Genomic DNA, 27781 nt, shown 5'->3' on the forward strand with positions numbered 1-27781 from the left:
AATTACCAATAAATTCATTGTTTTGCTTAAGTTAGTTTAAGTTGGTTTTCTGTCCTTTGCAACAAAGATATACAATAGGAGCTCAGTAACTACTGAATTATAGGTTAGCATCTCTCTATCTCTTTGGGTTGTTCCATAGGTGGGTCACAGAAAAGCATGTGTAATTTAAGCTTTTTCTCTGGGTGGGAGCTTCCTGTCTTTGGCTTTTTTTTTGGCTGCATTGGGTTTTTGTTGCTGCGCGTGGGCTTTCTCTAGTTGTGGCGAGTGGGGACTACTCTTTGTTGTGGTGTATGGGCTTCTCGTTGCAGTGGCTTCTCTTGTTGCGGAGCACGAGCTCCAGGCACGCAGGCTTCAGTAGTTGTGGCTCGCGGGCTCTAGAGCGCAGGCTCAGTTATGGCACACGGGCTTAGTTGCTCTGCGGCATGTGGGATCTTCCTGGACCAGGGCTCGAACCCGTGTTCCCTGCATTGGTAGGCAGATTCTTAACCACTGTGCCACCAGGGAAGTCCAGGGAGCTTACTGTCTTGAGGACACCTGGCGATGCTGCTGTCCACTCCAGGAGGGATGAGAGGGCAACCTGGATAGAACAGCAGAGAACAGAGCCAAACTTCTGGTTGTCATTTAAAACATGAAAAATGAAAAAAAAAAAAGAGCAATTTCACAGATATCAGTTTGTGTTTAATTCTTTTCCCCAAACTCTCCCAAGGATCTCTGGAAGTTTGAAATTGCTTCTTTATTTCACACCTTTGACCAGGGATGGCTTAAGGTCCGAGTCAGAGCTCTAAACGAAGTTGCTTTTCTTCCCCCTTCTCCTTGTTACAATGTCCAGTGATGCCTATTTAATGGGTCAGAAATGAGGTCCCATGTGTCTACGTCAGGGCTTTGAGAATCTTATCTGGTCGTACAACTTTTACTCAAAATTAAGGCACTGTGTGGTGAGGGGGATAAATAAACTCGTTAGGAAAGTTAACCAGCATCCTCATTGTCACCTAACAGCATTCATTGTGTGTGTGCTTAGAATAATGTCTTTTCTACAAGCCAGATGAGGAGCTGCTCTAATGCACTTTCCTGAATTTGGCCTGCCACTCTTGTAAATTACCTTGCTTAATGAACTCTGGGATTCTGTTATCTATTTGGAAACTCCGGAGCTCCTGGAGAACCAAATCAAGTGCCTTAGTCTGGAGGAAGGGAAGGCAGGCTTAGAAGATTTACAATTCCGTGAACATCATTATTAATGTCTGTTGTGTTTTGCAAACAACTTTCTAGTGGAATAAATGCTTATGATGAGGCCACGGGCATTTTTTTTGATAAGTGGCCCTGAAATGATGACTACCAGGGCCCATAAATTACCTCCGGAAATCAACATGCCAGGATTATTCCACCCCCACCCCCAGCCCGGCTGCATGTGGGCATTCTGCCAAGGCCCTCAGCAATCTTCCGGCCATTTACCAAGAGCCGCTAAAATAGTCATAATATACCCACCACCACCACCATGGCAGCCCACAAGTGTGGAGCACTTTACAGCTGACAGAGGGATTCGCTGGCCTCGTTTCGTCTGCTGCGACATGGAAACGGAGGCCCGGAGAGGTCAGCCAGGAGTGAGGGCCAGAAACAGAGTGGAGCCGGGCCTCCTGACTCACTTCTACTGTCTTTGCTCCCTACCACTGGGACAATTAATTTTAGGTGTTGGCTTGACTGACCATGGTGCCCAGTCATTGGTTCGAACATTGTTCTGGGTGTTTCTGTGAGGGTGTTTTTGGAAAAGATGGATATTTGTATCGGTAGACTGAGTAAGGCAGACTGCCCTCCCCAGTGTGGACGGGCCTCATCCAGTCTGTGGCTGAACTGACTAGAACAAAAGGCTGACTCTCTCTTGAGTAAGAGATTCTCTTGCCTGATGACCTTCGAACTGGGACATCAGATTTTGGCTTGCCAGCCTCCATAATCACATGGCCAATTCCTTAAAATTAGTCTTTCTCTCTCTGTCATATATATGGGGGTTGGCTGTAACATGTTACGGCAAACCCCGAATCAACTTTTTGGCCAGCCCCAATATGAACTTCCTATTGGTTCTGCTTCTTTCTCCTCATGTAGTTATACTACCTGCCCTGACGGCCAGTCCCTGAGCTGAGGTATGGACCTGAGCTGGGGGCTACAAAAAGGCTAAAATTGGTTGTGAAAGTAAAGGTTAAAAAAAAAAAAACTTAAAAGAATTTGTTTTTAATTGTGTTAAAAAATGCATTACATAAAATTTACCACCTTGATCACTTTATTTATTTTTAAAATTTTATTTATTTATTTTATATTGGAGTATAGTTGATTAACAATGTTGTGTTAGTTTCAGGTGTACAGCAAAGTGATTCAATTATACATATACATGTATCTATTCTTTTTCAAATTCTTTTCCCATTTAGGTTATTACAGAATATTGAGCAGAGTTCCCTGTGCTATATAGTAGGTCCTTGTGGGTTATCTATTTTAAATATAGCAGTGTGTACATGTCAATCCCAAGCTTCCAGTCTATCCCTTTCCCCCACCCCATCTTGACTATTTTAAATTGTACAGTTCAGCATTGTTAAATATATTCACATTGTTGTCTAAAGTTTTGATTTCAACTGGGCTAGGTAGGGCTTTTTCTTTTTAATTTAATTTAATTTATTTATTTTATACAGCAGGTTCTTATCAGTCATCCATTTTATGCACATGAGTGTATACATGTCAATCCTAATCTCCCAATTCATCCCACCATCACCCCCCGCCCCACCACTTTCCCCCCTTGGTGTCCATACGTTTGTTCTCTACATCTGTGTCTCTATTTCTGCCCTGCAAACCGGTTCATCTGTACCACTTTTCTAGGTTCCACATATATGCGTTAATATACGGTATTTGTTTTTCTCTTTCTGACTTACTTCACTCTGTATGACAGTCTCTAGATCCATCCACGTCTCTATAAATGACCCAATAGATAGGGCTTTTTAATACCTGAAGATGAGATCACCCTTACAACGAGAAGTGACCCCAATAGTTATGGGATTTGCCCGAGATGGCTCTGAGCGACAGGAAAGGAGATCCAGTGGAGTGTGTTTGGCGGTAGGGATGAGAGGAAAATAAAAAACAAAGCTCCTGGCTGTTTGCCTCTGTGGAGCAGAGGCCTTTCTCTAAACCGGGAACAGAGCCAGCTGCAGCGCTGTGATAACATCAAGGTGAAGTGGGGCTGAGGAGGCAAAGGAGGCTTGGGGGGAGGCGGTGGCTGAGCCGAATGCTGAGGGGTGGTGGGATCTGAACAGCTGAAGAGGGGAGGGATGTGGGGGCGTGAGGCAGAGAGCAGCGTGGGTGAAGGCCAGCCCCAGCCTGCACACTGGCCTCCCTGCAGCAAGGATAGCGGTCACATGGCCTTGGGCCACGTCTACCATGGTGACCATACACGTTCCCACCAGCCTCCGCAGCCCCGAGCCCTGGCCAGGCTCTGAATTCTGGAGGAGCGCCGTGCCCACCCCCCAACTCCCCTTGAGCTTCCAATCCACGCCTGAGAAGCAGCATTTTATACATAGCCGTGTTGACAAAACCTTAAATATAGCACCTCTGGGAGCTTAATTACCCAGTGGCAAAGCTGAAAGTACTATCTGGGGTGTGACTAGTGGGGCTGGCAGTGCAGGGAGGGGCAGGGGGTCTGAAACGCGGCAGGCTGCCCTGACTCCACGTGCCCGTCCCCCCGCCTGCACCCCCTCTGCCCCACGCCCTGATCATTACCAGCAGGCCTGGCCTGAAAGAGGGGGGTAGGAGCCCCTGGGAGCAGCCTTTGTCTACGCAGAGGGAAGTACCAGCCCAGCCCCCTTTTGTGGTCCTACCAGTTCCCTGTCCCTCGTCTGATCAGGCCTCGGGGTCCTCCGTCCTGACTGGCTTCTTCTTGGAGACTGTGAGATGGCAGAGGCCACAGCAGGGGCAGTTTCGGGAGGAGCCAGCTTCTGGGGTCAGGCCTGGGACCGTGCTCAGAGGATTCTACCTGAGCAATTCACTTAAGTGGACCACGTCTGGCCTGCCTGCTCTCAGCAGCCCCCCAACCCTCCACCATGCTTTCCACACTGTGGCCCCAGGCGCCTTCTTTTGGGACCTCACAGGCACCAAGCCCGGGCTGCACACAGCGCTCCTCTCCCTGCCCAGAGCGCCCTCCTCTTCCTGTTCCCCTAACAGCCTTTCCCTGCTACCCTTCTCATCCCGACCTCAATTCTGCAGGTGAGCACCCCTGCCCTGGTGGAGGGCAGCCCCCAGGGCACACTCACGAGGCACTGTGTTTTTCTTGGGTACCTCATATTCTAATCGTTATTGCGTCCTCCTTGGTGTCATTGTTGGCTGCATGTCTGCCACCTTTGTGAGGCTGTAGGCTCCACGAGGGCAGGGGCAGTGTCTGGCTTGTTTCTCCCTATATCCCCTTGCACAGGGCTTAGCACACAGTGGGTGTGCAGTGAGTGTGCAATGAATGAAAGAAGGACTATCTAGCAGAGCCCACACTTGTCTAGGACCAGAAGCACCCACATCCCACAGCTGAGACCTCCTTCCACCTCCCTGGAAACATCTGGCAACCTCAGCAGCTGAGGCCAGCAGAAGGAGATGGAAGGGTCAGCTGAGACCTCTCTGAGACCAGGGTGTATGAAGCATGTAGAACAAGAAGCACTGGGCTGAGGTCTTTGGCCAGCAGGACTGTAATGGCAGCAGGGACGATGGATACGCATTGGTTCATGGTCGGTGCCATCGTGTCAGCCACTCCGAGTGGTCCAGAGGGTCAGGGAGACCACCTATACCCACAAAGCAGGCTGTGGAGGGGCGGGACCTGCTGGAGAGGGGCACCTGCACAGTGTAGGCTGCCAGGCTTCAGGAGGGGATGCGCAAGGCTCCAGGGTGTGTCAGGAGACAGAGACGAGGATGCAGGGAAGATGCAGGGATTGGCCTCAGTTCTCACAAAAGCCTCAGCCTTTCCTGATGAGTCCAGGCTTTGCTGCCCACACCGGCAGCCTGATGGCATGGTCATTTAGATCCTCTGCCAGAGAGCTGGAAGTCTGGCACCCCTGGGCAAGCCACAGCCCAGCAAGTCCTAGGGGCAAGGCAGAGGACTGGCCAGCAGAGGCAGTTGGTCCAGACAGGGCAACAGGTCTTCACAGTTTGCAGGGCTCAGAGGTCTGAGAGGAGGAAGATGGGGGAGAGGCAGGGAGGGGAGGAGAAGGAAGGGGGTGGGAGATGCCCTGGCCTCATGGTCACTGGGACAGGCCTGGTCAGGCACATGCGTGGCCTCAGCGCTCCCCCTGGGGGTGCAGGGCCTAGGCTGGTGCCAGGGCAGGGAGCCTTTTGGCCCGAGCCTCACATTCACAACCACCTCTTCACATTTAGGCTTTAGGAATTATTCCACGTGAGGTTTTAATGTTAAAAACAGTAATTTGTTCAACGTAAGCATTTAAAACCTGCCACAGGTTTACAGCTCTATCTTGACATGTCTTTGGTTTTTAATCAGAGGACTAGAAAAGTGGAAGTGGTCCAGGCCTCTTGGCCGTGGGCAAGCCAGAGGAGAGGGCCTTTCTCAGGGACAGAGACCTAGGTGCAGCCCCAACCTGTACACTTTCGTTGGGTGTCTCCCCTTGCTGGCTTTGCTCAGGCCACCATGCACCCCTCCCACCCCCCCCCCCCCATGGAGAGAATGTAAGGATGTTTTCATTGCTTCTTGTTCACCCTAGGGTGATGGGGCTGCTGAAGGACAGATGAGAGTGACAGCAATTTATGGGTCACATATACTCCCGGCCTGGGGAAGGAGGAGACAGCACACCAGGCAGGGCCGCACGGGGGCTGCATGTGGGAACAGAGTGGACAACCAGGCTTTACGAGAGGCAGGTTTTATAGCATCAAGAGGGTGAGGTGGCCCCTGTTCCAGTGGGAGGATGTGATTGGCTTGTTTGAGTAACTCAGTGACTGGCAGGGAACTGAGCGCTGCTACTCAGGGATAAGCAGGAACTATGGCTGGCCTCTGTGATGGGAAAGGTTGTTAGCTAGGGGACCTTCTCTGTGGGGCAGAGTGGTGAGGGGCAATGCGGTTAGACCATTCGAGACCCTCCCATTTTCACCAGCTGTCGGGCAGCACATAATATTAGGCCTGGATTTCGGGTTGTAGCGCTCTTGCCGAAAGTACAGGGAGTGACACAGGCTGAGACTGGGCAGATAGCCACGTGTGCAGGGGCTCAGTGAGAGCTTGGGACCGATGAAAGTTCTCCTCTAGCTGGCATGTTGCTGTGAATGCTTCTTGAAGCTGTCCCTGCTGTGTTTAGACCAAATCAAACGTACTCCCACTAGAGCACAACCCTGTTTTACTGACCTGATGGAGAACACATATATCGGTGTCCTTGGACCAGGGGTCCCAAGGCCAGGAGCCTAGCCACCTGGGAGACAGACTGACCTTGGTAGGGGAAGGCTCAGGCTCCTGGGAAGCAGGAAGCCCCTCAGAGTGTCCACTGCTGCCCCCCCTCAACCCCCAGACTCTGGATCCAGGCTCCTGGAGGGCTTTGGGGAGCCAGGGGCAAGATGGAGAGATATGGCCCAGAGTCACACATTCCAGATCTCCATGGTTCTGCCCTCTGGTCAGGACCTTTGTCTCCATCTTCTCGCAGTGACGCGTCAGCCCCTTGCAGTGTGTGCTTCACTGCAGCGGCCTCTGTACCCTCCCCGCAGGCTTGCTGCTCTGCCCTGCTCTGTGCCAGACCCCAAGACCTCCCCTGAGCCTTCCTGGAGCTCCTTCTGGGGTTCCACCTGCCCTTCCATAGACCTTTTCCAATGCCACACACACTGAGCATCCGTCCTCAAAGGCCCTGGTCCCTATTACACCTTCCTGAGTTGTGTGTAAAATACAGGATGCAGGGACAGTTCATTTGAATGTGGATCAGTTTTGTTCTCTCTGGAACATTTGGGGCCATCTTCCTAAACCTGGGAAGGGGCTGGTGGTTTGGTTTGCAGGTTTTACAACAATAGAGATGGTGCCCCAGGCCTAGCCATTCCCTAAGGATGGGCAAGACCTCAGGGAGGACGGTGTGCAAGATGGGCCTGGCAGAGGTCCACCCTTGATGCCACATCGGGGGTGACCAGGGAAGACCGAAGATGCTAGATTCTTCCTGAACATTCTCCTCTGTGCAGGAGCCCCAAGAATACTGCACAACTCTAGGGAGGGGAAGAGGCTTCCCTAAATCCCGACAGATGTTGGATTTCTCATCAACCTTGGTGAGTGGCACACTCGTGAAACACTGCGAGCTCATTTTACTCTAGGCAACTTGTCTTAGAAAATTTGGAAAATATGGAGAAGTACAAAGACACCCAACCTCAGCCAGGGGTCAGCACGACTGCCATTTCGGTATCTTACCCTGCAGTCGCACCTTATGTGTGTCAGATGTGGGTATGTCCAGTTGACAGGACGGGCATTCACTATAGAGAGAGTTGTACTTCTGCCTTTGGTTTAACAGCTGCACGACATTCCACTCTGTGGATCTGCAATCATATAACACTTTCCCTATTTTGGGCAATTGGGGTTGTTTCCAGTGTTTTGCTATTATGGGTAATGCTGCAGTAAATATCCTTGTTTGTCAAACCGTGTGTATGTTTCTGATAAAGTGATTTGTCAAGTGTTACCACGTAGAGCCCTCGCTTGGGAGTCAAGGGGTCTCTGACATAGAGGTCCAAAGCCAGAGGCAAATGCCCATCTCCGGAGGTCTCTTCCACTTAGAGCTGAACTTCCCTTTAGCTGCGTGTTCTCATTCAAACCTTCCTCACGGCCTTTTAAGAACACCCTTCCTGCCCCCACGGACAGATGAGGGAACTGAGGCACAGACAGAGCCAATTAATTGCCCAAGGCTACGGAGTCGGTAAGTGGCTGTGCTGGACTTAAAGACAAAACAAACAAAAGCAAACGACCCATGCAGTGCAGAGAGGGGCTCTGGCCTGAATGTGGATCCGACGTCTCTAGAGGCGGCTCCTGGGCGCCCACCGCTGCACTTCGCTTTCTCCCCTCGTGTTTCACACACCCCAGCTTTCCGGTGGGTATTCAGACGCTCCCAATTCAGGACTGTTGAGGCTCACACTGCCTCTGCATTTGTTCAGCTCAGAGCTGCTGTCCACCTCCACCTACCTCATCTGAGCAGCGAGAAGGAGCCTTGAAAGTGCCACTGGAGCAGGGATGTCATGCTCTCGGGTGGGGGCCCTGCAGTGACTCATGGTTGGGCTCCGAGCCTCTGGAAACACTCCTCTTGGCAAGGGGGTCACTGTGGCCGACGGAGCTTTGTGAGCCCCAGTTCCTGCCTGAGCTACCCAGGAACAGAGCTCCCCCTGGTGCTTCCGGAAGGACCCCCATGGTCTTCCACAGCCTCCACAGATGCTCTGAGGAGTGAGACCCAGGCTGCAGGTGGCACTCAGAAGTCCGCAGTTGCCACCACACACTCTGGGCTCTCCCCAATCCCAGGATCCTGCAAAGCTGCTGGGCCACCTTTCCAGAAGATTCTTCATGCCAAAGCCTGAGGAGCTGACGAAGAAGAAGCAGAGTGAGACCGCGATGCTGGAGAGCGTGTGCATGGGGGGCGTCGTGGGTCAAATTGTTCAGGTGTTACCACCATCGTGTGACTAATAGGAAAACTGAGGCTGCATGGGGTGAAGGGACATGTCCATGGTGCCATGGGGCTGGGGTGTGACCCTGGCTCTCCCTCCTGGAGTCCAGGCCTTGTAGCCTGGATCAGTGAGGAATACTAGTACTTGTTAATTTTGACATTGAAAAAGAAAACAGCCGGCCCATCCAGCATTTTCCAGAATGTGCTCTGAGATTTTTGGACCGTCAAGTTGCTTTGTGAAAAGTCTGCAAGCTCTGGTCTGTTGCATGGGGGCATAAGGGAATATGTCACAAACACATATATCAGCATCTCTGAGGAGACCTGCCCTAAGGCTGCCCTTTTAACTTCCCAGAGCACTGGGCCTCCCTGTGGGTTTGGACCTTGGAAGCCTCTTTCCCTATGCCTTCCCTTCATTTCTCGTAATGAATAACCATCCTGCAGTAGATGACTTGGACTCCATCAATTCTTTGGTTTCTCCTTACAAGAAAAGCCCTCACTTGCCATTTCCAGATGATAACTGGAGGGGAGGAGGGGACAGGGCAGAAAAGTCACGGCAGAGCCTCAGATGTGGCACCGAATCCTCCTGGGCTCCTGGACTCACTGATCCTCTCGGGAAGTGCTGGACTCCCCAGGAGGGAGGGGCCCCGGGGTAGCCGGGAGCGTGTGTGGGCTCGGAGAGAGCCGGGTCCTGTGGCGGGAGCTGCCCTCCTAAGACAAGTGGAGCAGATTGTGGTTAGTTATTTGTTTTCCTGGATAGCACTGCCTACCCCTACCTGCAGTTCCTGGGCCTGATCACATTACCCCTCTCCGTGCAGATTCATCTCCAACCTGTCTGATGCTTCTCCAGAGAGCTCCATCTGGTTCCTGCACCGTTTCTGACAGGTGGCTAACACAGCTCTCCCGAGCGCCCTCAACACCGGGAAGCATCGTCTGCGGAACTGACTTGGCTTTTAGGTCATGTTTCCGTCTCCCAGTCGTGTGTTTGCCACGACCACAGACATCCGTATGAAAATGGAATCCGTGTTTGTAAGGGCTCATCTGCTCGGGCTGCCCGAGAGGAGGCCCTGGGGGGCACTCTGCCAGCCCGGCAACAACCCACACGGCTCCACGGCTCCCCATGCCCGGCTCCCCCGGCCTCTGAAAGCGTGGGATTCAGCCGGGAGTTATGGCCTGAGTGGGCCTCCCCGGGCCTCGGGAGCATCTGCTTCAATGTGGCACCATCTCCAAGCATCTGTCCAGGCCTGGGCTCAGGCCTCGCAGGCTGCGGGCCCCATCGTGGAGCCTTGGCAGGGGATGGGGCCAGCCTGCTGGGCTGGGAAGGGCCGGTGACTATCAACAGGCCAAGGGGGTTAGAGATGAGCCACCAAAAAGGACATTGAGTGAGGTACCAGGGCCTGGGTGAGAGCCAGCCCAGGTCCTGGCCTGACGCAAATAAGCAGGGAGCGTGTGTCTTTTCCTCCCATGTGAGCACGGACCTTTAGTGTTTGGTGTTTTCAGGGTGGGTATTAGGGACTGAACATTTGTGTCTCCCCAGAATTCATGTGCTACGGCCCGACTGCACAATGTGATGGTATTTGGAGGTGGGGCCTTTGGGAGGTAATTAGGTTTAGACTAAGTCATGAGGGTGTGGACCCCGTGATAAGATTATTGCCCTTATAAAACGAGGGCAAGACATCAGAACTGCCTTGCTCCACCATGTGAGAACACAGTGAGCAGGAAACCAGGAAGCGCCCTCACTAGAACCCAACTTTGCTGGCACCCTGATCTCGGACTTCCACTGGAGGGCTCTGAGCAGAGCAGTGACAGAGCCTCACCCATGATTTTTTTTTTTTTTTTTTGCGGTATGCGGGCCTTTCACTGTTGTGGCCTCTCCCGTTGCGGAGCACAGGCTCCGGACGCGCAGGCTCAGCGGCCACGGCTCACGGGCCCAGCCACTCCGCGGCATGTGGGATCTTCCCGGACTGGGGCACGAACCCGTGTCCACTGCATCGGCAGGCGGACTCTCAACGACTGCGCCACCAGGGAAGCCCTCTCACCCATGTTTTGACAGGAGCACTTTTTGTTGAGAATGGACTGCAGGGCCAGGGGTGGAAGCAGGGAGGCCTGTAGGGAGGCTGGCGCAGTGTGATCCAGGGAAGAGATGGCAGTGGGTGCCTGGACCAGGGAGGAGGTGGTGTCAGATTTTGACATATTTGCTGACCATTTGGATTTGGAGTGAGAGAGAGAGGGAGTGAGGGAGTTTGTGGCGTATGCAAATGGAAGAATGGATTTCCACTGAGAGGTGGACGATGTAGGAAGAGCAGGCTTCCAGCCAAAAGACAGCACTTCCATCCTGGAAGGGAAAGGTTTGTGATGTCCATTAGAAATCCGAGTGAGGCTGTTGAGTGACCCTGGAGCTCAGGGGTGAGTCTGGCTGGAGAAATCAAGCTGGGAAGGTCAGCAGATGGAGCGCATTTAAAGTCACGAGACTGGATGATATCACAAGTGCAGGAATGTTGATAGAAGAGAGAAGATGCCCGAAGCTTCTGTCCTGAGCTGACCAATGTTAAACATTGGGAGAGATGGGGAGGAACTGACAAAGGTTCTGAAAAGAAGGTACCAGGGAGGTGGGAGGAAAACCAGGAGGACGAGTTCGCTGGAAGCCAAGATGTGTTTTAGGGAAGAAGCCTATTGCATTTTTCATTCCTCTGGCCACAGTGTTTGGTTCACACACATGACCCAAGTTGGTCTAATTGGAGCACATTCAGGGCTCTTAGTGAAATTATAAAGAATAAGAAACATACTCTCTTTTGCCTCATGGTTCTTAGCTGGGGGATGAGCCTGGAGCTATTGGTAGCCATTTTACCCACTGGAGTGAACAGCCAGCACAGAATCAAAACCGCAGAGACACAGAAGGAGACAGACCTCTGATGAAATCATCTCTGCCCTGGATCCAACCATGCCTGAAACCCCTAGACTTTTAGTTTCCCACTTTTGCCTACGTCAGTTTGAACTGGATTTCTGAATTTGCAACCAAAAGTGTTTCTTCTTTTTTTTTTTTTTTATGTGGTACGCGGGCCTTTCACTGTTGTGGCCTCTCCCGTTGCGGAGCACAGGCTCTGGATGTGCAGGCTCAGCGGCCATGGCTCACGGGCCCAGCCGCTCCGCGGCATGTGGGATCTTCCTGCACCGGGGCGCAAACCCGCGTCCCCTGCATCGGCAGGTGGACTCTCAACCACTGCGCCACCTGGGAAGCCCACAACCAAAAGTTTTGACCAAAGCAGTAATGTGCCCCTTCCCTAATACCATCCACGGGGAAAACATGCCCCACTGAAATTGTGAGGCTCCCTTCCCCCATGTTGAACACCTGTTCCATGTGGCACTGAGCCCTCTGTCATAGGGACATCTTATAGTAGTCACCTTTATCTGAGGTTGAGCAAAGAGAGACTGAGGAGAAAGCAATGGAGAATCCCTGGAGAGGATTTTTTGTTTGTTTGGTGGTTTATTATTTGCTTAGCTTTTTATTATTTAAAAAGTTCTGAGCTTCCCTGGTGGCGCAAGTGGTTGAGAGTCTGCCTGCCGATGCAGGGGACACGGGTTCGTGTCCTGGTCCGGGAAGGTCCCACATGCCGCGGAGCGGCTGGGCCTGTGAGCCATGGCCGCTGAGCCTGCGCGTCCGGAGCCTGTGCTCCGCAATGGGAGAGGCCACAACAGTGAGAGGCCCGCGTAATGCAAAAAAAAAAAAAAAGTTCTTATTATTTTTTATTTTAAATATTTGTTAAATTGAAAATGTTTATTATTTTTATTATTATTTGCTTTATCAATTAGTTTTTTTAAAAAAGGGGCAGGGCTTCCCTGGTGGCACAGTGGTTAAGAATCTGCCTGCCAATGCAGGGGACACGGGTTTGAGCCCTGGTCCGGAAAGATCCCACATGCCGCGGAGCAACTAAGCCCGTGAGCCACGACTACTGAGCCTGTGTGTTGCAACTGCTGAAGTCCTCGCACCTAGAGCCCGTGCTCCACAACAAGAGAAGCCACTGCAATGAGAAACCTGCACATATGCAACAAAAAGTAGCCCCTGCTCGCTGCAACTAGAGAAAGCCTGTGCGCAGCAACGAAAGACCCAATGCAGCCAAAATAAATAAAAAAAAATAAATCAATTTATAAAAAAAATAAAAAAGGGTGGCATGACAGGATTGTACCTGTACTTTGGACCCCAATGGCTGTGATAAAGGTGAGCTGGAGGGGCTGAGGCTCCCGGCGTGGGGAGGGGTAACAGGAGGATGGGCCCCTGAACATGGGAATAGGCAGGGTGATGGGTTCAAGAGAAGTAGAAATCTTTAAGAGTTGTGACATATTGACCTGAGGGGATGTGTGGAGAATGGAATCGAGGACTCCTGTTTATTTTGTTTTTGTTTTGGCTAAAGCAACTGGGTAGACAGGGAAGAGCCACTGAGTCAGATAAAGGGTTGAGAGAAACCAGCCCCTGGAAGGGGTAAATCCTGGCCCTGGCCCTGAGGCCCCCTCCCCAGATTATTAATCTCTTGCTGTATCTACATGTTTGCTTTTCTTTTAATATGATTTTTAAAAAATATTTATTTATCTCTTATATAGTTTTGGTTGCGTTGGGTCTTTGTTGCTGCGCGCGGGCTTTCTCTAGTTGTGGCCAGTGGGAACTACTCTTCATTGCGGTGCGCGGACTTCTCATTGCGGTGGCTTCCCTTGTTGTGGAGCACGGGCTTTAGGTGCGTGGGCTCAGTAGTTGTGGCTCGTGGGCTCTAGAGCGCAGGCTCGGTAGCTGTGGTGCACCGGCTTAGTTGCTCCGCGGCATGTGGGATCTTCCCGGACCAGGGCACAAACCCGTGTCCTCCGCATTGGCAGGTGGATTCTTAACCACTGTGCCACCAGGGAAGCCCTACATGTTTGCTCTTGAAGGGCATTTTTTCCTCCATGCCTTGGAGTTACTTAATTCATTAGTCCTTCATCATTTATGTCCTACTTCATTATGTTATGATTTTAAAAAAATAATTAATTAATTAATTTTTGGCTGTGTTAATTAATTAATTAATTTTCGGCTTCCCTTATAACAGGGAAGCCCCGTCATAATCTTTACAGTCGTTAATTTGCATTTCATTTCCTGCAGTGACAAAAAAAACCCTACCCATGAAGAATGTTATTGTTGTAAATATTAATACAAGTCGCAAATAATCACCATCCAGACCCCATTTCACAGAGCAACAGCTCCCTTTGTCTGAAGCTGGGAGGATTCAGGGTAATTACCAAAAGCAAGAGCTCTGCATGCCCTGAAGCTGAACGAGCAGAACCAGTCACAAGCCCTGAGATAATATTAAAAGAGGCAGAAAAAACAGCACTTGTGGGAACTTCCCTGGTAGTGCAGTGGTTGAGAATCTGCCTGCCAATGCGGGGGACACGGGTTTGAACCCTGGTCTGGGAAGATTCCCCCATGCCACGGAGCAGCTAGGCCCGTGAGCCACAACTACTGAGCCTGCTTTCTAGAGCCCATGACCCACAACTACTGAGCCCGTGTGCCACAACTACTGAAGCCCGCGGACCTAGAACCCATGCTCCACAACAAGAGAAACCAGTGCAACAAGAAGCCTGCGCACTGCAACAAAGAGTAGCCCCTGCTCGCCGCAACTAGAGAAAGTCCTCGCACAGCAACGAAGATCCAATGCAGCCAGAGGGGGGAAATAAAAAAGCACTTGTGGATGGCCACAACCCACTTGTGCACCTAGTGCCACTCCTGACACAGACCTCACGCTGCTGCACCTGAGTGGCTCAGAGGCGAGAGGGATAGATGGCTGCCTGCATGCCCTGGGGGTTGGGGAGAGCCCCTTTGTCCAGGAGGACAGAGGAGGAGCAAAGCCGAGGTGAGGTCCTCCCTGGAGGAGAGCCAGGGAGAAGGGGGCCCTGGGAGGGAAGGAGAGGGTGGGCGGTGGGTGAGCTGCTGCATGTACTCCAGCCCCAAGCCCCTCAATTCCTTCTCTCCTGGTCCAGAGCAGGACTCTTGCTTTGTGTCTTTTTAAGGACGTTTGCACTGCCAAGAGTCATTTCTTTGCCCTGGAGACTAGAGATGACCAATACTCCCAGCCCCTGAATGAGCTGCCTCAACATCTAGATCTGGAAGGAAATGCCCATCACTCCTGAGAAAGTTCTGTGCCTCCCCGTGGACCCCCCCAATCCCCCGCCCCTTAAGAAACTCCAGAACAAATCTGGGGCAGCTGAGTGAGAGCTCTTCCCGGTGGGGCCCAGTGCTACGCTGGGAGGTTAAGGCTATGAAGGTCATCCCCACTGTGGTCTCTGCTCCAGAACATATCTGGGTCCCAGCTCTGACCACTGACTGGCCCCCACCTACACCTGGCCCCAGGATGAGCTCCAACTCTGGTCACAGAGGTCTCTGGACCCCACCTCTGATTAAGCCCTTACTCTGACCAGGTACTACTGCCCCAGTCACTGATCCAAGAAAGAGTCCCAGTTCCACTCACTTCTCCCCGGTGTAGCCTTGGCTTTGATGGGACATAAATCTCTGCTGTGCCACACACCAAGCTCATAATCGATCAGGCTGGGCCAGGGGCTGCTGGAAATCTGTCCCCTGGGAGCCGTCTCCCCACCATCCTCTTCTCCGTGTGCTTCTCCACTTTTGCTGGTAACTTCAGTCCCTCTTCCTCCAGAAAGTCTTCTGTAGTCAGCCCAGCCCTCACTGACCTCTCCTGCCACGGGCAACCGGGGGCCTGGACCTCCATGACTTTCTGGTTCTCCTGCTAAGGTTAATATCATTTGCTGTTACTAACTAGGACTTAATAGGCGCCAGCCACCGTGCTGAATTCTTCACACCCCTTAGCCCAGTTAATCCTCCCAATGGCCCGGGAGATGGAGACTAAGTTATGCCCTTTGTACAGAGGGGGAAACAGGCTCCGAGATGCAAAGGAAGTTGCTCAAAATCACTCGACATGAAAATCACAAATCCCAAGGTTTGAATCAGGTACTCTAGCTATTTCATTTCTTTAAAAAATTTTCTTCCTTCCTTCCTTTCTTTTTTTTCTTTGGGAAATTTTAAACCTACAGAAAAGTTGGAAGAACTACACTGTGCCATGCACACCTGCGTACCCCGGTTAATATCGTCTTGCCCACTCCATTTTTCTCTCTTTATATACACACACAGAGTTTTCTTTTTTTGGTTGTCACTACGGACTCACGATTTTTTCCCCCATCAAATGTGCGAGGATTTCCATGATCATCATTACTCTTTCTGTTGCTAGATTTGTCCCCGATTTGACCCATGGGATCCCCTTTTGGCTGGTTATGTCTTTTAAACATGACCCCATTAAATCTTTGATCAGTCCCTAGCTTTCTGGTCCACGATATTCCAAGTTCCCTTTGTCCTTTCCCTGCTCTAGAACTGGCGTCAGCTGTTTTCTAAGAAGTCCTGGGTTATTATTTTTTTTAATTAATTCATCTCCTCACAGGCTGAGCAGAGAGAATATGCCTACTTCTTTCTTTATTATTTCTTGTAGAATGGGTCTCCTGGAGAGATCTTTTGTGATCTATGGGTCACTATCTGAAGGTGATGTCTGGAGTGATGATGGTCAGGAGAAATGGAGATGACCTCAGGGTGGTAACAAATCATTGTCCAGAATGCTAAGCGTGGACTAGGGTACCTGCAAAGCAAAGGCACTGAGTGGGCTGAACAGGACCCCCCAAAAGATATGTCTGTATTCTGGAAACTGTGATTGTGACCTTATTTGGAAAAAAGGAGCTTTGCAGATGTGGTTGAGTTAAAGATCTTGAGAGTATCCTGGACTACCTGGGCCCTAAATCCAATAACAAGTGTCCTCATAAGAGCTAGAAGAGATGCAGAGAAGGCCATGTACAGACAGAGGCAGAGATGATTGTTTTTCAGCCACAGGCCAGGGAAGGCCTGGAGCCACCAGAAGCTGGAAGAGGCAGGAAGGACCCTCCCCTTTCCTTCTGAGGGAGCCCGGCCCTATCAACACCTTGATTCTGGACTTGTGGCCTCCAGAACTGTGAGCGAATAAGTTCCTGTTGTTTTAAGCCGCTCAGTTTGTGGTTCTTGGTTAAGACAGCTCTAGGAAACTCATGTGGCGTCAAGAAACACTTTTCCTGAAAACTCATCTAAGTATTTACCATGGGAGAGATCAGAGCGGTATTAGATCATCTTACGCTTTGGTATGTGTGCTTTACTGTTACCTGGGACCACTGCTTGAGTCCTCTAGGTCTCGACTGATCCGGCTCTGCCCTGTGTTCCTGATGGCTGAGGCCGTGGCTCTGTGGTGTTTGCTGTGGTCTGATGCGATCCCCCAGATGTGTGGTGGCCAGCTCTGGGCCGTGCGTCCAGGTGTCTGCAGGCTGCCTCCCCCAGGGCGCTGCCACTGCGGCCCGATGGTCCCCCGCAGTGCAGAAGGTGCCTGACGGCATCCCTCATCTGCCTCCCCCATTCCGTGGTGTGTGCACCCTGGGCCACACGACTGGAGCCCAGAGCGACACTGAGGTGACACACCAACATGCTAGTCTGGAACCACTGTCATTGCAGCTGTGAATTCCCCCAGTAATTCTGAATCTGATGGGCTGGGGAGCAGCCCCCAGAGTGCAGGTTCGGGCCAAACCACAAAGCCAGGTGGGGGCTGGAGAGGCCAGGGGGTCTGAGAGAGAGCCTGGTGCTATAAGGCTTGGAGGCCCCGAGCCTGTTTGATGAGGGGCGTCTGCTGGAGGGCCTGGCATGAGCCCCAAAGAGCTGAGAAGCAGGCTGGTGGCAAACACAGCCTGGTGGCTGCCAGGTGACCCAGGGAAGAGATGGGCTGTATGGGGTCAGTTTCTCGCTCAGAAGAACTAAAGCTACTCCTCTCTTGAGATGTGCCTAACTGCAGGCTTTGCTGAGTAGTTTTGCACCCTGAGTGGTTTGGAGCTTTTGAGAAGGTGGGTCCTCAGAGGTGAACCAGACCAGGGTGCCTAAGCTGAGCCTCGTGGCCTGGGCCCTGGGGGGGAGGGGACTGCAGAGCAGTGTTTCTGCAGAAGCCCCCACCCCAATCCCTGGGATGCTTAGAACCTTGGCCTCCTGACTAGAGGAGGGCAGGAGGAAATGACCTTGGGCCTGAGCTGAGCCCTCTAGCTCTGAAATAGGGACACCGCTCTGACACTCCTGATCGCCACTAATGGCCAAACCAAACCATAAATTCTGATTAGGGAAAGACGCTGGTTAGCAATGACATACAAAAAGTTTGTGATCAGTGAACTGTAAAAGCTAACATGACATGCTCATAATTGGGATGTATTTACTGTGCAAAAAAGTGTCACACTGCCATTCGGGCAAAGTGACTTTGAGGGAACTTTCTAGAGGAGTCCAACACAACTTTCCTCTTTTGCTTACCAAACAGCAAAATAACCATTATTGATGGTGCTTTTCAAATGGCAGCTACAGAGAGAGGGGGCTGTGATTTCTTGTCAGAACTGTTTTATGGTGTCGTATTTTCCGGGTGTTTAAGAAGTCCTGTTCATGTGTGGCATTATCCTGGGTGATTTATGGACCCTCAAAAAGCTCACTTCATTTCGATGTTTTAGGCATTTGGCTTTTTTACAACAAACCTTCTTCCAATATAATCAATGGAGGTTTCTCCCTCTGGCCTGTGAGGGGAGTGCCGTGTGGGTTTATAGCAAAATCAATAGGAGGATAAATGGACAGCAAAGAAAGTCCATTGTCAGGGTGGAAAGAGGCTTGAAAGTCCCTGGCCCCGCGGTACAGCCATCAGCAGGCGATGGTCTGGAGGCCGGCCTTGCTGAACGCGGTTGCGGAAGTTGTTCTAGCTGACCAGCCCAGGGGGACGCCGGGGACAGCACAGCCAGGCAGTGGGGAGAGGGCTCAGACACACTTTTTAATTAAATAAGTTTATTTATAAGTGACCCCCCCTCAAGTCTCGTGAATGTTTGATGCTGTTTGAATGTGTTTTGTAATTAAAGTAAAAAATGATTCCCAAACACATCAGTGTTCCAACTGATGAGAAGGGGATGAGAAAGCAGTTGAGTAGCTCCCAGATGGATCTAATGTCCCCTGAAGGAGACCTTGCAGCTGCAGAGGCCCCTGGAGGAACCCTGGATCCAGTTGCTAACCCTTGTCCCCCAGTCCTTGCCAGGAAAGTCCTTGGGTTTTCTCCGGAGACATGGAGGGGTACCACGGCAGGCCGCTGCTTCCAGAGGAGCTTGGAGGTGGGGGAGTATAGAGCACCAGGATGGGGTCCATCATGAGGTAAATGAGGCCATTTAAGACAGATATGAGTTTGCTTGTACAGGAGAAGGAAAACTTACAATCCTCTTGAGGCCCCTTGGTGGAACACAGTAAATATTAAATTAAGGAGCAAACAAAGAAAGTTCCGGCTGGAAGTAGAAGCCAGCTCCAGGCAGAATAGACAGACAGGTAGAGGGATACCTCCCTGCCCTGGGCAGCCTCATGGTGCTGACAGTAGCTCTCTGTCCTATCTGCTGGCCTTACGTTCATTCACTCATGCATTCATTCACCGATCACCTAGCATGGGCCAGCGCCGGCCCAGGGCCTGCAGGCACAGTGGTGCCTGGGACAGGTAGGCTCCGGCCCTCAGGGAGCTCACAGTCTGGTGCAGTAGATTCATATATCACTAGCAATGATCAGTGTCATGAAGGAAAAGAGCCCAGTCAGCTCCCCAGCCCTCTAAAGTACTCCCACTACCCTCAGGCCAGAGAGAACAACCTGTTCCTAGTGCGTGATGGATTTGGTTCCGGCCTCAGGCCTTTATTTAAGTAATCCTCCATCCCCAATAATCCTTTCAAGGAAGGTCACAGACCGCTCAGGGCCACCCCTTCATCCTTTCCTCCCCCATCTCCCCCAGATGGTTTAATTTGAGCGGGCAGAGGTCTTGTGAGGTTTGGCTCCACGCTGGTCCTGTGCTGGGCATGGAGAAGTCAGCCATCAACTTCCAGAAACAGTTCCTTTCCTCCAAAAATTTACACCCTCATCTTTGTGCCAGGCACCGTTCAGCATTTGATTATCTCCTGCCTTGGGCTGGTGCCTGCTCTTTTCACACATTAGAGCTCCAATATATCTGGGGGTTGCTAGAGGCTGGGGCCTCACGGCCCCCTTGGTGGTCCCCTGGAGCACGTCTGCGCACAGGGCCAGACTCAGCTGGGGCTCCTGCTCAGCTTGTTCTGGCTCCCCCGGGGGACTCGTTACCTGTTCTAAATTACGGTGACTCTCTCTATCACTAGCCCACACAACGAAGCCGAAGCTGCATGTGGCAGAGATGGCTGGCTGCCCAAGGAAATCCATCCTCTCCTGGCCAGAGCAAAGAGCAGTATCTGGAAAGCCCATCCAGGGACATTTTCCAGCCTCATCCCCGCTTCCCTGCCCCCATCCCATGCATCTTAGCATGACTGTATGCCTAGTTTTTTTTGTGACCAATTTTTTTTGTGTGTGTGTGGTACGCGGGCCTCTCACTGTTGTGGCCTCTCCCGTTGCGGAGCACAGGCTCCAGACGCGCAGGCTCAGCGGCCATGGCTCACGGGCCCAGCTGCTCCGTGGCATGTGGGATCCTCCCGGACCAGGGCACGAACCTGTGTCCCCTGCATAGCAGGCGGACTCTCAACCACTGCGCCACCAGGGAAGCCCAACGTGACTCTTTTTGAATTATGGTTTTCTCAGGGTATATTGTGACCAATTTTTGACAATAGAATGTGAATGGAAGAGGTGTATGTTGCTTCAAGGCCTGGATTCTTTGTCCTTTCATCAGCTGTATGAAGATGACCAAAGGCCGTAAGAGATGGTAGAGCCACAGAAATAAAAATCCTGGGGCCCTGAATCACTGTGTGGAGAATGCTGTCCACCTGCCTGGGACACTTGGTTTAAACTGTTTTGTAAGCAGGAAATAAACTACTATTAAGTACGCCAAACCCCCTGCATATATTTAGGGCTACTTGTTGCATGCCTGTCCTCCCCAGTCTGTACACCAGCATGAGACACCCCCCCACTTTTCCAGCCCCCACCAGGCTCTGCTTTCTCGGCCACTTACTCATCTGTCTCAGTCTTTTGCTTATGAGGGAGAATTGTGCCTTTGGCCAGAGCGTGTCTCAGAAATCACCATGGTTTGCTTGTTCGTGTTGTTTTTAAACTTTATATTATGAAGATATATATACAGAAAAGTAGAAGGAATAGTATAATGGGCATATATAGTATAATGTATATTATAGCAGTCTAATGGACACCCTTATGCCTGTCACCTGCATTGAACTACTGTTTACATCCTGTGATATTTGCTTCATCTGGTTTTTACTTCTGAAGTATTTAAAAATCAATTACAGACACTATTACAATTCACCCATAACTATTTCAATATGCAACTCCAAAAAATAAGGTAATACTGACACATAATCATAATGCCATTGTATTAGTTTGGGTTCTCCAGAGAAATAGAACCAACGGGATGTATGTAGATACATAGAAAGAGATTTATTATAAGGAATCGGCTCACGTGATTATGGAGGCTAAGAAGTCCAAAGATCTGCAGTTGGCAAGCTGGAGGCCCGGGAGATTTGACGGTGTAGTTCCAACCTGAAAGCCGGCAGCCTTGAGACCCAGGAATTGCCGATGGTTCGGTACAGTGTCCCAGCTCAAGCAGTCAGGCAGGAGGCATTCCCTGTTACTCGTGGGAGGGTCAGCTTGTCAGCCTTTTGTTCTCTTTAGGCCTTCCACTGAGCAGGTGAGTCCCCCCCACGTGAGAGAGGGCAGTCTGCTTTACTCAGTCTACCTAGTCAAATGTTGATCTCATCCCAAAAACCCTCCCAGACACACTCAATAACGTTTGACCAAATGTCTGTGGCCCAGTCAAGTTGACACGTGAAATTAACCATCACAGTAATTATTGTAGCTAACAAAGTTAACAGTTCCCTGACACCGTCCAGTACCCTGTCTCTATTCCGATTTCCCCAAATATGACATACAGAATTGTTTCTTCAGACTAATATCCAATGAGAGACAAAGCATTCCGTTCAGTGGTTTCCCATGACCCTTTGAGAAACCCAGCGGCCAGGGTCCATGACTCCTCTTGGCTTGGGTGAGGAGGGACTCTTTGGATGTGGAGTTGGGCTGCAGGTCTGAGAAGATAATTATTCATTACTGAGAACAAGTGCAAGTGAAGCCTCATCATGCTCAGAGCTCCGTCTCTGGTGATTTATGGGCTCCAGCCATCAAGCACTTACGTCTCTAAGTGCTTTACATTGTTAATTAGATACACTCAGGAACCCCAGCAAGGGCGAGTCATCGCTGCCAGGGTAACCTCCAGCAGCGCGTGAGTGGCTGAGCTGCCCACTCAAGGTCACCAAGCAGGTCTGGGCCTGAGTGTGGACCTCTGCCCCGAGAACAGTGTTCTGGACTCCTCTCCAAGGCTAGAAGCCAAAGTCCAGCCAGACAGGGGCTGGGCACCAGCCAGGCCTGGCCCAGCATTCCCAGGCCCAGGATGATGAAGCCTTCTTCCCTGCAGGGAAAGTGGCAGGACAGCAGCCCAGGGCACCGAGAGGCAAGCGGAGGTTCCCAACAGGCAGGGCACTAAGTATTGTAAATCAGATCACATTTTAAACGCATTAGGGAAGTTTGCTCAAACTCCAGGTGAGTGCTTTCCCAAAGTAAAAGATCTTTTCCTTATGTAGATCATCTGTCCCTGAACTATCAGGTTTCTGTGAACTGGGTTTTCTGAAAATGACCATAGAAGCACAGGAGTTAAAATGGTGGGATTCCAGACTCTGCCTCACAACAGGTGGCTTGCCTGTACAACCTCACATATAAAATGGGGATTGTAACAGTGTCTCCCTCAAAGGGCGGTTACGAGGATTATGTGAGATGATGCTCAACTTAGTGGCTGGCACATTACAAACAGTAAATGTTGCCTAGCTTTCTTGTTATCATTTTGTTATGATCTATTGGCCAAACAGATAGATGATCACATGAACAAAACTGCACAGAATTTAGTTCAGGTCCCAGGTTTCCTATCGGTCACCCAGACTGTACTAACACCTGGAAGACGTCCTCAGGGCATGATGACCACTAGTGTGGGTTCCTGGTGGGGCAGGGATGCAGAACAGGCTGGGGGGATTAAAGCCTGGGGAGTGTGTTTGGGCTGATCTATACGTTGTCCAACACAAAGCTCCAGAAAAATCCCAAGCTTCATCCAGGCCTGGACTGTCTCAGGCTAGCCCAGGACTGAGGCTTGGCCATGTTGCTTAGTCTCCCTTTCGCCTTAGTTTTCTTGTCTGTCAAATGAGGGTGATAATGTCCACCTCCCAGCATGCTAAGGCCAGAATGGGATTCAGTGGAGAAGGTGTTTTGCTCAGGGGCTGGCATAGGTGGTCTGGAGTAGCCACTTGTCGTGCTAACTTAAGTCCTAAACACTCCTTGAGGGCATCTCCCAGAGGTGACAGCCACCCCCATGAGCCAGAATGCTGGTGTATCCGGGCTTCCACCACCAGGTCCAGGGCCCGTCCCCATATTCCAGCTCAGGAGTGGAGAATCTCTCTTGGCGCTCCCTCTTGCTGGGGCAAGTGGCCCTCTGGCTCTAGATGCGCCCGGCTGCCCAGGCCTCTCTGCGAGCAGCAGTTTTGCATGCCCCTGCTTGCCATTCACAGCCAGCTGCCTCTGCTTCCCTTGCCACATTATTTTGCAAAGTGATGACCCAGTGAAGCAATTACTGTTCCAATCGGGAGGAAGATCTCTCCAGCCTGCAGCCAGGCACGGCCTCTGCAGCATCTGTTACTCTCCTCATTTCTTCCTCCGCCTCGCCAGAGACCTTCTCTATGTTCATGCCCACTGAGGGTCTCTAAAGGCTCCAACAGCAAGGCCAAACCCCCCTCTGAGTGGACACTTTTCCTAAGAAAGGGGGCTCCACGTTATCCCAAGAGCCTTTGTGAAGAAGCCTTGTTTGGTTCCACCCATGGTGTTTGGATTCCAAGAGATATTTCCCCCTTGGAGAGCAAACAATTAAAATTGCACTTTGTTTATAGATATGGTATGACTGTAGTCTAGAATGTTGAATCATGGAAGACTAGTTCCACAACGCTTGGCCAGGCACTGGTGGTCTATGAAAAGACTGCTTGCTCCAAGGTGCCGTCAAGAAAAAATAATTGTGGAGCAGAATAAGATGGGGATCCTAGAAGTTGTGTCTGCACGGATTCCACTTCTGCACAGTGTGTAGACGCTGCCACTGAAGACGCACGGATCATCTCACCTGGCGCAGGTGGAGTCCCAGCCTGGAACTGTGGAGAGCGGGGCTGTCTGGCATCCCACCTGCAGGGGGACTGTTAACTGCAGGGGTGGGACCTTGCACTTGGAAACAGGCAGTGGGCTGGCAGGACGACTGATGCGTCACCTTCCTCCTGAGGCCGCTGCTCTCATCCCCACCTTCCCCCAGAAGCGTCCCTCCAAGGTGCTCAGCTGGCTCTGCCTCAAACAGTCATTCCTGGACCCCCAGGCCCCCTGAGAAGTCTTCTCCAGGTAAAGGAACAGGGGACGACTGTGCCGGGTACTCTACTCTGTCCAGCTGCCACAGGAAGTTCCCGAAGGCTGTGTGTGCTGTGACCCTGCGAGCCTCAGCCATTTCTGTATGAATGTGGACCAACCTAGGACTTGGGGCGGCAGGGCCTTTGCTCCAGCCTGGCTGGGGCTATGTGCAGATACTTTGCAGTCTCAGAAGAGGTTATAAATCTATGTGGCTACAGGTCTCTTTGCTGGGAAGGGGAACTGAGAGGGACATTTCCTGACACTGCAGAACCTCTCCCAGCTGCCCCGTCTGAGGCTACCCAGTTGCCTACCGCGAGGGATGCAATGGGCACCGAGGCCTACAGGCAAATCCCAAACGCTGCAGTTAGGATACCCGCTTCTTGCAAAGAGCCCAGGCTCTGAGCTGCCAGGACAATGAGATATTTTTGAATACCAGTGCCCAGTGTCCCTGCAGGACGACTCAGAACTGCGCTCTCCCAAATCAGAAGCAACGTCAGTGCAACTGTCATCACATTTTGTTATTCTCTGCCTGCATTTACATAACGTTTCTGCAAAGTGCTTTATAATCATTTCATTAGTCATTCATTAGCTTAATTGCATAGCCTTCAATTCAATTAGAAATTCTGACTTTAAATTCAAGTTTCCACTACCACAAGTTTTAATTCAGAAAACCTTTTTTTTTTTTTTTAATAGGTGGAAACATTTCCAGATTTTTTGAGCCCCATCCCATAAGCAGTGACTGTTTCTGGAGTATAGAGGGAAAGACATTTAGAAGTGGTGGCAGCGGTGGCCTGGTTTTAAGGTCTAATTTAGAATGGCAGAGGATCCTTGCCCACCATCTTGAAACAGGAGGAGCGCCAGGTTGAGCACTAACGTGGCAGCTGGACAGAGTGATTGTTAAAACAGACTCACAGGACCTCAAATCATGATGCTTAAGAACCTGTGGTTTATTGCAGGACAAGGATACAATACAGCACTGGCACACAAAAAGGAAATGTGTCCCTGCCAAAGGCTGCCTTGTGGTATCGCCCAGAGAGGCCAAGTTTGGGCTCCAATTGTCCTCTCTGTGAAGGGTCATACTAGATACACTTCCTCTCTTGGACCAGGAATCTCCAACACGTGCATGGAACACCTTGAATTGGGAAGCCCAAAATGGAGTCTCGGCCAGGACTCCTTATCCCCTGCTGGTCCCATAGGCATATTTCTTGCTGCAGTACTGGCCTAACGGCAGAGCCTTTGGGGTCTCATTGAGACTAGGTGCAAGTCATCAATCTCGCCGTTCTCAATAAACAATGCTGTCTACCCGGTATAAAGCGCCCTGAAACTCCTCAGACCCGTGGTTGCAAAGCAACACTATTTTTTTTTTGCGGTACGTGTTCCTCTCACTGTTGTGGCCTCTCCCGCTGCGGAGCACAGGCTCCGGACGCACAGGCTCAACGGCCATGGTTCACGGGCCCAGCCGCTCCGTGGCATGTGGGATCTTCCCGGACCGGGGCACGAACCCGTGTCCCCTGCATCGGCAGGCGGACTCTCAACCACTGCGCCACCAGGAAGCCCAAAGCAACACTATTAATCAGTGAATTTACCGCGCTGATCATGGGGGCAGCACTGTGCAGGTACATCTCTTCTTTCTGTAACACAGCTCAGCCCAATACCAGGCCTGCTGGAATTAACCCTCCCAGTTCAGCTCAGGGAGTATGCGTTAACAAGAATGAAGAGGGAGTAGAACCCACCCACTCTGCCAGCCTGGGGAATCCCCTGGTGGAAGCCACAGGGCTCAGCCTGCTGGTGGACAGGGCTCCCTGACCCTTACCATGGCCACATCCCCTAGTGGCTGCAGGCCTCCAGCCTCTCTCCCCTCCCATCCATTCTCCATTGACCACCCAAGCCCCACTCTGGAGCATGCAGTTTTGGTCATGTCCTGACTCACGTGACTCTCTTTCATAGAGCCCTTCCCTGCACCCCTTATTTAAAATTGCACCCCCTCCTCACACTCCCTATTCCATTTCCCTGCTATATTTCTCTTTTTCATGTGTAACCCACATATCTTGCTTATTTTTGTCTTTCCCACTAGAGTGCAGGCGCCATGAAGCAGGGGTTTTGCATCTGGGTGTTCACTGCATCTCTGTGCTTAAGTCAGTGAGTGCCTGGCGTGTACTGTCTCTAACTTGATGCCTCACACCCCACGTTCGTTCCCCCTGGTTTTCAGGATCCTGGCCTGGGCCCTCTCTCGCTTGGCCCAGGCTGCCTTTTCGGTCTTCTCTCCCATAGCTTCCTCCATCCCACCCAACACATACCTGTCATGGCCACCAACCGCTTCCTGGTCCTTTAACCCCTCCCACCTCACACATGTTGTGCCCCTGCCTGGATTCCCACCTATTCTTCACCTTCCTGTCGCCCCCAGTGCCACTGTCTCCAAGCCTGTTCCCCCAGCTCCTAACCATCTTTCAAGCTCCGGTTGAAACGGCACTTCCTCCCACATGCCCATCCCTACCCTGATTCCCCCAGACCACACCCACTGTCATAGCACCTTGTGCTCGCCCTGCAGCCCAGCCCTGCTCCTGTGGCCAAATGTTCTGTCTGTGACCACCCGCCTGCTGGACTGTGAAGCCTCCAGGGAAAGGTGAAGAGAATTTCTGTGGCCGCTGCCATGGCCACCACCATCAGGTGCCAGGTGTTGGGTGGAGGGCCTGACATGGATGATCTCGTTTGGTTTCCCAGACTCCCCACGAGGTAGGTATGTGACTGTCCTCATTTTACGGAGGAGGAAACTGAGGCACAGAGATGCCAAGAACCTCACTGAGTGTCACACAGCTAGTAAGGGGTGGAGCTAAAAGTCAGATCCAGGTCTGACTGCAAAAACTTGTGCTCTTGGGCTTCCATGGTGGCGCAGTGGTTGAGAGTCTGCCTGCCGATGCAGGGGACGCAGGTTCGTGCCCCGGTATGAGAAGGTCCCACATGCCGCGGAGCGGCTGGGTCCGTGAGCCATGGCCGCTGAGCCTGCGCGTCCGGAGCCTGTGCTCCGCAATGGGAGAGGCCACAACAGTGAGAGGAACACGTACCGCAAAAAAAAAAAAAAACAAAAAACTTGTGCTCTTACAACTCCCATCCCATGCCTCCTCCCCCAGCTTGCTGATATATTTTAAAATTTATTTTTATTTTAAAATTAAAAAAAATTTTATTTTTAAATTTTACGTTAAAAATTTTTTTAATTTTATACTGGAGTATAGTTGATTAACAATGTTGTGTTAGTTTCAGGTGTACAGCACAGTCATCCAGTTATACATATACGTGTATCTATTCTTTTTTCAAGTTCTTTTCCCATCTAGGTTATTCCAGAATATTGAGCAGAGTTCCCTGTGCTCTACAGTAGGTCCTTGTTGGTTGGTTATCTATTTTAAATATTTGCTGCTGTTTTTACTCACCATGATGTTGGGGGAAATATCACCTTTCCACACCTCTTGTTCCCCTTGATGGCTCCTGACTCCGTGCCCCACCCCTTGCTGTGCCTGGTTGAGAGGTTTGGGGAAGGAAGTGGGTGTGCCTGTCCTGCCCCTTTCCTTTGTCTTGGTCCTGGGAGCCAGGGGCCCCCAGACAGCCTGTACTCCTAACTGCTGTCAGTCCTGTGGTG

This window comes from Orcinus orca, chromosome 3 (genome assembly GCF_937001465.1).
Source record: "Orcinus orca chromosome 3, mOrcOrc1.1, whole genome shotgun sequence".
In the NCBI taxonomy this organism is placed as follows: Eukaryota; Metazoa; Chordata; class Mammalia; order Artiodactyla; family Delphinidae; genus Orcinus; species Orcinus orca.